The sequence below is a fragment of the Symphalangus syndactylus genome, chromosome 2 (genome assembly GCF_028878055.3).
Source record: "Symphalangus syndactylus isolate Jambi chromosome 2, NHGRI_mSymSyn1-v2.1_pri, whole genome shotgun sequence".
Lineage (NCBI taxonomy): Eukaryota > Metazoa > Chordata > Mammalia > Primates > Hylobatidae > Symphalangus > Symphalangus syndactylus.
Window position 1 is genome coordinate 66,672,350 of NC_072424.2, and position 15,494 is coordinate 66,687,843.

Consider the following 15,494-nt stretch of genomic DNA (forward strand, 5'->3'; position numbering starts at 1 on the left):
ATCTAACAGATAAGCTCTACTGCTGAGATGGGTGGAAGCAAATGTTCTTCCATCTGGTCAGCAGCACTACTCAATACTAAATATCAATATTCAATACTAAATATGTCTTACTTATTTCCTATATAAAATTTAAAAATCCATCGATGAACACCCAATATCACATTCTTAAAATCAAAACGGGGCTCATAGAGTATCAAGTAATGCTCTTTATTAGCTCTTTAGTATCTCTTACTTAGTTGTCTGGTACTATACATAGTTTTGTTGTATCTCTTACTACATCTTAAATTATACTTCATTTTCCTGCTGAGAGTAGGAATTGTACTTTTATTTTCCTCTAGTGTCTTGTACTGTGTTTGAGACCTTCTAAAGCTTACAGTAGCTTAATAGTTATCTATTAAAGCAGTAAATATTCTTTCTGCAAATATATTTATTATCCCATTAAGTGAAAGGAGCAATGCAATTTGAATTACCATCACAAAGCAATTTGAAAAAAATTGAGAGTTTTTTCTATTATTTATTTATAAGAGAACAGCCTATATCATATCCCGTTATATGGAGGATCAGAAAGTACGGAAAGAAAACAGCAGGTAAGAAGATGAAGGTATAATGTCTCAAGAAACCAAACATCCAACTCTTAATATTGATTATCCCAAGGGGTGGGATAAAAGTTCCCACAGGGAGAACTTTTTAATTTCTTTTTAATGTTTTATGAGGAAGACATTATCAGAAAAAAATATATTTTAAGACAGAAAAATTCATCTATTAGCATAAAACAGTAAAAATAACTATCAAAATGTTGAAAAAATAATGAGGACACGACCTGGCAAAAAGGATTCTGGGCTCTGGGGCCAGATCACTTGCATTCAAATTCCAGTCCTGCTACTTACAATAACTGTGTGTGTGGCCTTGAAAAAGCTACTTATTCACAATGCTATTTTATAGCGTTGTGAGTAATAAATGAGATAAATGTTCTATGTAAAGTACTCAGAACAATGCCTAATACACATTAAGTGTTCAACAAGTATTACTTGTTATAACTGTTGCTATAGCCAAAATACAGAATGAACTTGTGCAACCACACTAGTATTCAAAAAATGCTAATCGAAGCAATTTTAAAATTCATTTTCCTTTAATTTTTACATCAATAAAATCTTTTAAGAAAAAAATTCATTTTCCAATTGTCAACTTGGCTACAGTACTTATATTAAGTGAAACTACCCCAAATTGCCAAGGATGTACACTCGAGCACTGCTGTTGGGAGCGTATCACTACAACCTCTAGCAAGGTATATCAAGGACTTCAAAGGTTTCCGTACTATATCTAAGTAATAGTATTTTTGTCAAAATTTACGCAGATGGGTATAAGAAGATCAGTACAGTTATTTATAGCAACAAAAAAACTGGAGTCTAAATGCCCCATAATCGAGGGTAAACTATTTTTTCTTGGCAGCAATTAAGTCCTTTTAAAAATACATGTTATAACAATGAAATATACTCATGTTAAGATAAAAAGCAGCATACAAAAATAATCATGCCTGAGTATTGTGGCTCAGGCCTGTAATCCCAACACTTTGGGAGGCCAAGGCAGGCACATCACTTTAGCCCAGGAGTTTGAGACGAGCCTGGGCAACACGGGGAAACCCTATCTCAACAACAACAAAAAAAATACAAAAATTATTTGGGTGTGGCGGCACGCGCCTATAGTCCCAGCTACTTGGGAGGCTGAGGTGGGAGGTCGAGGCTGCAGTGAGGCGTTTGAGTGTGCCACTCCACTCCAGCCTAGGCAACACAGTGAGACCCTGTCTCAAAAACAATCATCATCATCATCATGATGTAGTTTAGTTCTAATTACCTTCTAAGCCTACCACAGCTAGCACAATCTCTGGCATATGGTAAATGTTCAATAAATATTTGTTAACTACATGAATGAACAAAGAGACAAATTCAATCTCTTTATCCTATATTCCTTGTTTCTCATTTGTTTGGGTCCAGTAGCCCAGCTCTATATAGGGGAAAAAATGTTTGAAAATATTAACGAAAAATTAATTTGCTTTAATCTTTCAAAGCTTCACGTTTGCTGCGCCCAGAACCTGGCCAACTGAAAATTCTGAGTTAGGGTTGCAACCTATGTTTGCAACCAAAGTTTTATCTATATCTGCTCAGCTCTAAGAGTTCTCTAGCCAGATTTTGGTAGTAGGTAATAAATTTGATTGGTTTTTATTTTTAAATACCATTTCAAAGACAGTATCTCTATTAACTAGTAGTAACTCTCATACTTAGGATTTGATTAAAGAAACTACTATTTAAGGGACCTTTTTACCCTTTAGTAAATCCTAAAGATGTGACTACTAGTCAACGGGTATTTCAAAGATTTGGTTTTAAAATGTTAGATTGTTTTGCCTTTACTTAATTTTCTTCTTGTACAATAACTATACCACACCTTAAAAGAATTCTGAGTGAACTCTGGGAAATCAATGTTGGTTCCCATGTAATAACGGTTTTCAAAACAGTCTTCAGTTATAACAACAATAACTAATACACATTGAGTGCTGAGCATTTTATGTGGGTCTCCACCAACTAATGGAGAAATTCTCAGGTATGTTCTTAACTCAATGGCTGGCTAAATACTACTTTGAATTAGGTCAATGATTTTTAAATTTTGTTCCATGAGGCACTACAGATAGCGGCTCCCAAATCAGGTTAAAAATCACAAATAATTGGGGTGCTTTTCAAAAATGCATCTTCTCAGAACCAATCCAGGCTTAATGAATTTGAATCTCTGAATTTTTTTTTTAATAAAAGTTTCCTATGATGGTAGTGCAACTGGAAATGCTGCCCTAAAAAGTTCCATGGTAACCTCAGACGCCACGCCAGAATGCAATCCCATATGCTTTCCTCAATTTGCAGCAACCAAAGCATTACTGCTTTTATCTATTTCATATAGGGGGACTCAAAGAAAGATTTAGGCTTGGGGAGGCAGTCAAAGAGTCCTTCTTTTTAAACCAATTCACCACAAGATACCATCAAACATAGCTTCAGATTAATAAACAGTGTTTCTGAGTTGACCTCTAAATATTCTCTGGTAGTCTCACTTCCCCATGATAAAAAAGAAACACAGGAGCTTCATTGTGTCCCACCCAGTTGCAAGGAAACTGGCCTGGATCCCTAACTATAGTTCTGATGAAACTACTATTAAAAACAGGGTTGGGGTCTTTAAATGATGAGATCTGGCCTACAATCTCTCTGAAGAGTTTTGGTTATCACCAGAGGTATGACACTAAACATTGCGTCCTAAAATTAGTATAGTTAGTATAATTTCCATTATTATGAGGAAAAACTACCTTAAACCTAATGTTTTTTATTTATTTATTTATTTTTTTTTTTTGAGACAGGGTCTTGCTCTGTAGCCCAGGCTGAAGTGTAGTGGTACAATCTTGGCTCACTGCAACCTCCGCCTCCCGGGTCCAAACGTTTCTCGTGTCTCAGCCTCCCAAGTAGCTAGGATTACAGGTGCAAGCCACCATGCCCAGCTGATTTTTCTATTTTTTAGTAGAGACGGGTTTTTGCCATGTTGGCCAGGCTGGTCTCAAACTCCTGACCTGAAGGGATCCACCCACCTCGGCCTCCCAAAGTGCTGGGATTATAGGCATGAGCCACCACGCCCAGCCTAAACCTAATTATAAAATCCCAAGTACTAGAATACAGAATGATGCTGATTTTGCCACTATCTACTTACATGATTTGAAACAAATATTTTACTTTTCTGGAGTCTGGTCCCTCAGACACCTCCACAAAAACTCAAGTTTCCCCAGAACAATTAAAAAAGTAAAAGTCCTTCCCGGACATAACTGTATTTACTGCTGAATTCCTAAATACCAGATATGATGTCATGGCTATAACTGATATTTGTTTGTAAATAGTAAGATAGGAGATAAATTCTTATTTAATTCCAATATTCATTTCATCTCTAGTTCTTACATTACATATCAGGAGCTATTTGCTTTGCTTTCAGAAGAAAACTAGAGCCAAAAAGAAATTTATAAAGAGCTAAGTGAACAAATCTAAATGAAAGCAGTATACACAATACCTAATTGATCATAATTTGACTCACTCTGCTCCTAAATAAGATATACTTTTTTGTTTGTAGTTCACTGAAAACTATTCCAGAGACATCTGAAACCTGTTTAATATTCTTCTCAGTATGTAAAACTTTTCTAGTCTAGCATCTCATTACTTTATGCACACTATACCTGTCTGAACATTCGGCTCGTCATTAGAATAAACATACGCTACAAACATTATTAATGAGATACATATCGAGGGCCCCAAGCAAGCTACTAACCACCTGGGGTAATTGCATGGTTCTGTATAAAAACATTTAGAGGCCAGGCACAGTGGCTCATGCCTGTAATCCCAGCACTTTGAGAGGCTGAGGCGGGTAGATCACAAGGTCAGGAGTTTGAGACCAGCCTGGCAACACAGTGAAACCCTGTCTCTACTAAAAATACAAAAAATAGACAGGTGTGGTGGCATGTGCCTGTAGTCCCAGCTACTCAGGAGGCTGAGGCAGGAGAATCGCTTGAACCCGGGAGGCAGAGGTTGCAGTGAGCTGAGACCACGCCATTGCACTCCAGCCTGGGTGTCAGAGTGAGACTCCGTCTCTAAATAAATAAATAAATAAATACTGTTACAGCAGCAAATAGAGAAGCTACCTGAACATACTGCAGTTTATCCACACAACAACTATTTCTACAACATGCTATTCACAAGTCACGAAGTGTATTTGTCAGGGTACATACAGTATGACCATACACTGAGCATCCTGCTCTAACAAAGGCATAGGACATGATTTTCATGAGAAAAAAAAAATTGTCTTTCAAATGTATACATTTAGTAAATTACATAAAAAATCTTGTCAAAGTACCAATGGCTTAGCATGAACTTACAATTAATGGGAAGAAATCTTACTTCAAAACTTAAAAAAAGTAAATTTAAAAAAACTTATATTAAATATGTTTCCCTACCTTAAGCTCACTTTTTACACTTTCTTACAAAGAAAGAACATTTAAGATGTAAAGACTGTATTTTAAGGAGAATGTATTCAATGATGGGTTGTCAAACTATGGTCCAAAAGCCAAATGTGACCTGCTAATTTGTAAATAAAATTTTATTGAAATACACCCACCAGCCGGGCGCGGTGGCTCACGCTTGTAATCCCAGCACTTTGGGAGGCCGAGGCGGGCGGATCATGAGGTCAGGAGATCGAGACCACGGTGAAACCCTGTCTCTACTAAAAATACAAAAAATTAGCCGGGCGTGGTGGCGGGCGCCTGTAGTCCCAGCTACTCGGAGAGGCTGAGGCAGGAGAATGGCGTGAACCCGGGAGGCGGAGCTTGCAGTGAGCCGAGATCGCGCCACTGCACTCCAGCCTGGGTGAGAGAGCGAGACTCCGTCTCAAAAATAAATAAATAAATTCAATATAATTTCTGAATGAATGAAAGGAAGAAGGGAAGGAAGGGAGGGAGGGAGGAAATTCCCAGACCAGGATCCAGGAAAATAAACCCATCTATAATTTCCTTCAAGAAGTATTACACAAATGTACCTCACCTACTTAAACAGATGTGTTATAAAAAGCTGAATATAAATTACATTTCCATAAATGCCTAAGTGGCTTTTTTTATTCCCTGCAATAATTTTCCTTATAAAGCAAGTCCCAAATTTACGTTTTATATTCAGTTTTTCTTGAAGCAGGGTATGCTTGTGTATGTGTGTGTATTATATAAATATGTAAGTCAAAAGACATAAATACAGATACAGATACATATGTAAAAATTGCAACCATAGCACCAGCCCTTTTGTTGGTCTATTACATTATTCCCATAGCCTTACATTTTTCTTGTGTCAAGCATAATATGAGTTATTATCTTTTACTTTACTATTTGCTTTACAACAGTAGTTATTAAAAACATTTGGTTTTTACCTACTGATTCAATAACAGTTGAAATTAAATTTATAGTACTCAAACTCCCAGCAGAAAGAATTAAAATAAAATGCGTGAAAATTAATTCTAAAATTTTTATATAGTTCTAAGTCTTCATCACTTTCAATTGATGTTGAATTATTTTGAAGACAATTTATTTAATTGCATTACAAAATCTGCTAATAAACTAAGTACACAGATAAATCCTATTATAAAATTATATCTTTTGCCAGAATATCTGTGAAAACGCAGATTTCACAATTACAAGACAGTTCAATTCCAACTGTAACTGTAGTAACATTATATCATTCCTCCTGGTATTGCATTTACACTCAAGTAGAACTGACTCCCCCCTCCTGGGGAAAGCCATGAAAATAATGAAATAAGAGTACTCAAGACAAAATAAATATTAAGAAAAAAGTTAAATGTATTTTAGGAAATGTCAGAATTTCAACGAGTTCCTTTAAAATACACTTTGATTATTTGGCAGCTTTCAACAAAATTGAAGGACAATCTAATCAAGGAGGCATAAAGACACAGTAAAGCGACTATCAAGTGTAACTGCAAGTCTTTCATTGAGAATCATTTTGTTTAACTCTGAAAGTGGGGGGAAGGGGCAGAGGGAGTGTTATATTTCAATACACCTTCACCAATATTATGGTTAAATAAAATGATTTTATTTTATCAAATGCTTGAAGTCTATTTTCATCAAAATCCCAAAACTGCAGTTTTGGCTGATTTAATCTACACAAAAATGCTTGCTGTGTAAAACTCATTTGACCAACTCTCACTATCAAAACCTCAGCCAAATCAAAAGTCTATCTGATAGGAAAAGTCCAACTTCATTTTTATTCCAAATACACAAGTTAATGAACAATTTTTGCCAATTATCTCACATTTGAATTTCAATGTGAGACAGACAGGCAGGCAGGCAGGCAGACACTGACAGATAAAAAGCCCTGCCATAACTGTCTCTTGGATGAAATAAGGTACTTTCACTAACTCTTAATAATGTTCTCTTTGCTATCTTGGAATCTCCCTCAGGAGAGACATTTGTTAACAACAGCCAAAGGAAGAAAGAGAGGAAATGTTTAAAGGAAAAATGTCATCACTTTCAACTTACTCCCACTGCCCGACTCTATACTATACAAAAACTGAGAACATCCCAACCCAATCCAAAATATCTTGTTGCTAAATTCAACAGACACTTTTCACTCCTTAGCTTACTAATTCTCTATAAGATTTAACCTTTCTTTGGAGACATACTCACTTTCCCTCAGCTTGAATGACAGATATTTCTCCTGGTTTTCTCCCACCTCCCCTACTCTCAGTCACCATTGCTTCCTCTACTCAATAGCCTGTCCACATCCCTGTCTTTACTATCACACACTATTGTCTCCTAAATCTGTACTTTCAATCCATATCCTTCTCCTAAACCCAGGATCCAACTACCTAAATATCCAAAGAATGCTAAGGAAACATGTGCCAGAGGTATACCTAACCTAATTTATTCTGCTATCTTGTTTTCTCAGAAAATAAATTTTATTTACACTTATTTAATCAACTGAGAATTTATCTGGCTATGAGATATGTGCTGAAGCTCTAAATTGAATTTGTGCCAAGCTGTTAATCAATTATCCCCAAATAATTTATTATTAGTTAAATAATTATCTGCAAGTTCTATGAGATAGGGACAGTGTCCACACTGCTCACTGCTGTTTCCCCAGAATCTAGCACAGTACCTGACACAGAGGAATCCAAGAAACAGAAACTATAATTTAGTGTATTACTAAAGTCTTAGTGGTGGGGAATGTAACAAGAAATAATTTTCAAAGCTCAGGAAAAAGTTACATAAAATTTAAACATTCAAAAATTCAACAAGTTAAAATATAACCAAGTGCTACGGTTTGAAAATTCATGGTGAAACTTAATCTCCAGTGCAACGGTACTGACAGATGGAACCTTTAGGAGGTGATTAGGCCACGAGGGCTCTGCCCTCCTGCATGGGATTAGTGATCTTACAAAAGGGCTGGTGGCAACTAGCCAGGCCCTTTTGCTCTTCCACCATTTGAGCACATAGCATTCGCCCCTTCAGCCATGGGAAGATGCAGCAACAAGGCATCATTTTGGAAGCAAAGAGCAACCTTCACCAAACACTGAACCTGCTAGCACCTTGATTCTGAACTTCCTAGCCTCCAGAACTGTGAAAAATAAATTTCTGTTCTTTATAAATTACCCAATCTGAGGTATTCTGCTATAGCAGCACAAATGAACTAAGATACTAAGTGTGATTAAATGCCTGGAAACTTTTTCTAAAGAAGCTCTCTAATCTTCCCAAAACATTCTTAAGATTTCAGCTCTAGAAGACTGTGTTTTCCTCCATAGAAAAGCAATGTAAGAATAGCTAGTACCACTCAGGTACAGGCTGAGTTGTAGAGAGAAGAACAGGAAGGAGCCCAGATGCTTTATGAAAAAAAAAAAAATCAAAATGCATTTGGGAAGTAGGTGCACAGCACACACTATATAAAACAGTTGTAAATCCACGTCTTACTTTGCAAAGTTAAGTTAGAACCCTGTGGATCAGAATTAGAGATACTAGGCCTTCCTTTTGACCTCAACTCCTACCAAAACCATACATTTCTCATCTCAAAAGCCTTCCATTGTTATAAAAGATACTGCAAAGAAATAAAACACACTGCTGAATAGTAAATTTAAAATAACCCTTCTGTATATTAACACCCAGTACACAGGCAAGGTGGTCACTATCAGGATGACATACTTCCAAGTGGATCATCATGACTCAGTTCCAACCTTAGAAGATAGCCTTCACTCAAAATGAATTTATGTATTAATTCTTCACAGCAAAATAATAACAATGACAGTAAAAGGAGTTTTTAAATATGTAGAAATGCTAGATTGCCTATAATTTAAAAAGTCTTCCAGATTAAAAAAATCAAACCATACAAATATTAGAAGAAATATGAGAGAATTAATTCTTCTTTAATCTCAGTATAAGGAAAGGCTCTCTATAAATCAAAATCAAGAGGCAATAAAAATTAATAAACTTGACTTCATAAAAATAATAAAATTTTGTATGGCAAAAAAACATGAACAAAGTCAAAAGACAACAGAAAAGAAACAAGGACAGATAATTCACAAAAAAGATAAGTATAGCCCTTAAACATATGAGAAGATGTTTGACTCCATTCATAATTAAAACTAGAATGAAATACCATTTCTCACTAACCAGATTGGGGAAAAAATTTGCCAACACATTCTGTTAGCAAGGCTGTGAGGCATTCTCACAAACTGCCTGTGGGAATACAATCTGGCACTACCCTTTTGGAGCAAAAACTCGTGGTATCTAACTAAACTTCATATACACCTAGCCTTCAACTCAGCAATCCTTCTTTCTAGAAATTGACCCCAAGGTTAGACTTTCAACAATATGGGGGAAAGTCAGCTCAAAGTTATTCATCACAGCATCATTTGTAATTACAAAATACTGGAAATAATCTAAATATCTCCATATAGGAGAGTCGTTGAATAAACTAAGTACTCACACAATGGGTACAACACAGCTGTAAAAAAAGAATGAGGATGATATCTGTGAAGTGAAATGCAGTGGTTTCTAGAACATACTGTTAAATGGAAAAAGCAAGGTGAAAAGATTATCTAATTCTAAAGTGTATGGTATCTTTCCTATAACAAAGGGGAAAAAGAAAAGTGCATCTGCTCATCTGTACAAAAAGAAATGCAAGAAGGGTAAATCAGAAAATGATGAGGCTGATTATTTAGGGGGTGGGTAGGAACAGAATGAAAAGATAAGAGAAAGGGAAAGAGTTAAAAGGGATAGGAGAAAGTAACATTTCTCAGAGCATACTCTGAATCACAGTAGTGTTTCCACACATTCAGAAAAATGAAAAATTAAAATCAACGAAGGATGAGGGCAAACTCAGCATATAAGCAGAAACAAATGAAACTAATTGTATTACAAATGAAAACTATCTACACTAAAGTGGTTGGCAGGAAGAGAGAAAATAATTAAGTAACTTTGGAACACAGTACACTTTATATGCCCTAAGGCTAAAGTCAGACCAACTGTTCACAAATATTACACTCTATTCAAATGGATTTCTCACAGTGGCTTGGGATAGCAATTCCAAAACTACTTTATGTGTATTATAGTAAATATTATGGATAATGAAAACCAAGTGTCTCCCTATCAGAGAGAGAAGTTACAAATAGAAAATGAGAAAAAATTCAATAAATCCTATGGTAGTGCATTAGAATTGGAAGTATCAGTACAAACTCGTGATTTTGAAAAAAAAATGTATGCATACACATATAGACAGAGACAGATACTAAAATAGATACAGGTGTATATTTATGTATACACACACACACACACACATTTCCTAGCTCTATCTTCTGAGAGGGCCTAGAAGAAATGACATCCTGGTACCAATGAGCCCAACTTGTGCGCAGAAATTGGTTTCTAAATACCACTCCTTAGAGAAACAGTTGATTCCAGGGCTGGGGTAGGAAAAGTACAGGGTAGGTCTGCAACATCTAGGGGTGCCAGAAACAAGAAAGTACTCAAAAAATGAGGGAGAGATATCAAAAGACAGGAGTCACTTGATGGGGCTCTCAATGGTCAAATGAGACATTTGGAGCAATAAAATAATTACTAAGACAGATTATAACCCACAGAATATAATATGTGTCTATGAGTCCACACTGATAGGAATAAAAAGAGAAAGAAAATAAAGAAATGAGAAAGAAGGGAAAGTTCTTCCTAAGAGCTGAATTCCACTATTCTACTTAGCAAACATAACAGTGGTAACTGTTTCAGGTAAGAATCATTAATGAATGTTAAAAATAATGGGGAAAAGTATAAAAAATAGGATATTAAATGATCTCAGAGTATCTCCCTCATAGCTTCTTAAGTACAAAGGAAAAATAATAACTTTATCATGGTAGGCATGCCCTTATCAATAAATAAAGTACAAAACAAAAATAAAATAATAAACAGAAATAACTTTATCAATCTGGCACACACAAACTAAATCAAGAGATCAAAGTTAACATCATCACTGATAGGACAACTCAACATTATGTGCCTCCTGAAATGACATGCAGAATATTACTACTATGATGTTCTTGCAAGCATGCCCAACTTGAATCATGAGGAAACATCAAACAAACCCAATCTGAGACAAGCTGCAAGATAACTGGCCAATGCTATTCAAAAGTGTCAAAGTTATGAGAGAAAGCCTAAAGAATTATTGCAGAGGCCAGGCGCAGTGGCTCACGCCTGTAATCCCAGCACTTTAGGAGGCCGAGGCGGGCAGATCACGAGGTCAGGAGATCAAGACCATCCTGGTTAACACGGTGAAACCCCGTCTCTACTAAAAATACAAAAAAATTAGCCGGGCATGGTGGTGGGCGCCTGAGGCAGGAGAATGGCATGAACCTGGCAGGCGGAGCCTGCAGTGAGCAGAGATCACGCCACTGCACTCCAGCCTGGGTGACAGCGAGATTCCGTCTCAAAAAAAAAAAGAATTATTGCAGAAAAAAGAAGAGACATGATGGCAACCTAATGAAACACATGATCCTGGATTGGATCCTGGACCAGAAACAGGACATAATATTGACACTTTTGGTGAAATCTGAATAACGTCAATAATCAATACATCAATGTTAATGTCTTGATTTTGGCCATTGTACTATAATAATATAAGATGTTAACATTTGGGGAATCTGGTTAAGGGCACATGGAAATTCTTTGTACTATTTTTGGAAGACTTACTAAGTCTGACATAATTCCAAATTAGAAGATTTTTTAAATGTTTAATTATTAGAGATCAAAAACTGCAACCAAAAGTACTCAGAACTATAAAAACTAAAGACATCTCATTTTTAAAAGTATGAGTTTATTGAAATACATGAAACAAAATTAATTCTTCCATCAAACAAACTTTCATTTCATCTGTTTCTGAGACTACAGTGGCTTAGTCTCAATTAATTCACCTATTACAACTAACAAATTTCTCACCGTTTCATTTTCAATAACTTTTATATTTGTTTATATTACCTGGCTTTACATTTCAGAAATATTCCCTATTTTGCAATGTTTTCGAATCCATTAAAGTTTCCTGTCAAAACCACTCCAGGCAGGGTTCAATGGCTCACACCTGTAATCCCAGTACTTCAAGAGGCCAACAGGGGAGAATCACTTGAGGCCAGGAGTTTGAGACCATCCTGAGCAACACAGCAAAACACAGTTTCTTGAAAAAAAAAAAAAAAAAAAAAAAAAAAAAAAAAAAAAAAAAAGCCACTCTACTTACTGTTATCTCCAGGCCCTCAGGCCTTGGTCAGGCTAATGCAAAATTCTTACACAATACCTTTTACTGTTAACTATATCCAGGTTTCCTATTACACTCAATTTCAGAGATCCTTGGTTTAAATATTGTTACTAGATATAACAAATTGCCATTAAATTATGAAATAAGGATAATAAAAAGAAATCCTACACTGTATCCTGACATAGCTTTAATGACGATGGAGTCCAGGACTCATAGCTATTAATCAGCCATTCTGATTTCATAGCCTCTAAGACCATTCTACAGCCTCCTTAGGCTCTTTTCACCTTATTCAGTCACAGAAAGTCCCTCTTCCATGCTATTGGACTTAAATCCTAGTGTGCGAAAGATAGGTTTTACACTGATCCAGAAACACCTTGCAAAATTTTTTCTCTCCCAGAAAAAACTATCCTAAAACAGAGTAGGTATTCAATAAATACTCAGGGGTTTTCCTTTTGTTTTTGGTGAAGCCTGGTTCTAGGAGAAATTAGATATTTCCATTAGCAATCAAAAACATCTTAACCAATTACTTCATAAAAAATTACTTTAGCGAATCATCTAGGGGTCTAACAATACCAAGACACAGAGAAAAGGGTACACAACTACAGAGGAGGAACAAAATCAACACAAGTTGGATGGCAGAAACAAGAGACAAATTTTGCAGGCTTTATTATTTTGCCCAAAGCTTACCATGATACTGTAAAGAAAGCAATGCAGAAAGTAAAGAGTATCTAAGGTCAGGTGTGGTGGCTCATGCCTGTAATCCTAACACTTAGGAAGCCAAGGTGGGAGGATCACTACAGCCCAGGAGCTCAAGACCAGCCTGGGCAACATGGCAAGATTACATCTCTACAGAAAATTTTAAAAATTAGCTGGCCATAGTGGTGCATGTCTGTAATCCCAGCGACTCTGGAGGCTGTGGTGGGAGGATGACTTGAGCCCAGGAGGTCAAGGTTGCAGTGAGCAATCATTGTGCCACTGCATTCTAGCCTAGGCAACACAGTGAGGACCCTGTCTCAAAAAAATAAAATAATAAAATAAATTTTAACAGAAAAAAAAAAAGAGTACCTAAAATATGAAACTCCTAAGAGGTTAAATTTATGCCTCAATCCCAAATCCCCAGTTCATTTCGTAGTGTAAAGCCTAGAGATAGACACCTTGACCTCACATTTTCCACTCTTTCTCCACCCAAAGAAGTAGGTAATAAACCCATTTGTTAAGACATTTTTATGTATCTATTAAAATGTATGTCTCAACAACATCCTTAACATCCTTACTACCAATTTAATAGATTCTGAACATAATCTAACCCAACATATTAAATAAATATAATTTTAATATTCTGAAAATAAGCAGAAAGGCTACTTTTCATTTATCCATCAAAAACACATATCCACAGGGAAGGATGCAGAATGGGTAAATGATCCAAATTATCTGTATATGGATCTATATCTGTCTTTGTATAACTGCTGCAAGCACACAAGGCACATTTTTTCATTTCTACACTGTTTCAATTTTGCATTATGCATTATTATTAACTTTTAAGGCTAGCTCATTAAGGAAGTTCAAAATAATACGAACAAATAAACATAAATATCAAATACTTGTTATTTAACTGCTTGAATTAGTACACAAAGCATTAATAATAAAAACCATAGGCCAGGCACGGTGGCTCACACCTGTAATCCCAGCACTTTGGGAGACCAAGGCAGGCAGATCACCTGAGATAGGGAGTTCCAGACCAGCCTGACCAACATGGAGAACCCTGTCTCTACTAAAAACACAAAATAAGCCGGGTGTGGTGGCACATGCCTGTAAACCCAGCTACTTGGGAGGCTGAGGCAACAGAATCGCTTGAACCTGGGAGGCGGAGGTTGTGATGAGCCAAGATCACACCATTGCACTTCAGTCTGGGCAACAAGAGTGAAACCCCGTCTCAAAACATAATAATAATAATAATAATAACCATACCTGCCATATAACCCAGAGAAAAAGGTCAATACCATAAGGGCGGTAGCGATAATCTCTAGGTGGTAAAATTTCTTCTTTATTTTCTTCTTTTTTTAATGTTATTTTCTGAATTTTGTCAAATGAACCTGTCTTACCTATAAAATACCCTAAAAAAGCTAAAAAATGCTAAACTGAGGGGAAAAGTTGTTTCCAACAGAGGCAGACAATTAAAATGAATGAAAATATTTTTAAATATTCCCAATAAAAATCAAATATAATAAAATACTTAAACATTCTAGAAAGCATATAATGTTAAATATCATTATAGTCACCTAATACTGAAAATAAGTTGTATCTGCTCCACTTCTTGTCCCCATATGTATCTTTTAAGGTAACTACATGTTAAATGTAGATGGAGATGGCATGATACAAAGAGTGTAACTGCCACTTAAGACTTTCCAAAACTCATAAAAATTAAATAGAATCTGTCATCTTCAAAATAACACTTAAAAGCTAATATATAGGTACTTCCAGTTATTCTAAAACATTTTATTATGAAATAGTTAATGACTTCTATGTTAATATCTGTTAAAATAATTATTTCAACTATTTATAACATTTGCTAAATGAATACATACATATAGCAAAACTGTCATAGATACAAAAAATATGGATTACAAAAGAAAAAAATAAAATGTGCTGAGGAAGAATAAAATTTCTACTAATATCTTGACCAGCCTGGGCAACATAAGGAGACTTCATCCTTACAAAAATTTAAAAAATAGCCAGGCAGGGTGTCACATTCCCATAATCCCAGCTACTCGGGAGGCTGAGCTACTGTTCAGGAGACTGAGGTGGGAGGATTGCTTGAGCCCAGGAGTTCAAGGCTGCAGTGAGCCTTGATCATGCTACTGCACTGAAGCCTGGGTGACAGAGCAAGATCCTGTCTCAAATTTTAAAAATCTTAAAACTTAGAAATATAAAATTTGAAATTAAGCTTTGTTGTAATAATGCAACAACCTTATGAGTATATAAAGAGAATAAGGCAAATTATTCAAAGTAGTAAAATACAGAATGAATCAGAGAGAGCTCATCATTTTTAGATTACAAACTGGCAATTTATCTATTAACCTTAACATGTCCAATATCATTAAAACACAAGGTAGTGGGCAGCCGACATACCAAAAACCATATCATTAA

The 15,494-nt window shown here is 35.8% G+C and overlaps 1 protein-coding gene across 2 annotated transcripts in view; it reads right to left on the minus strand.

Annotated features, from left to right (window-relative positions):
• RNGTT (RNA guanylyltransferase and 5'-phosphatase) overlaps nucleotides 1–15,494 on the minus strand; it is a 369,800-nt gene that overhangs the window by 280,490 nt on the left and 73,816 nt on the right. The gene's annotated exons all lie outside the window — the stretch shown is intronic.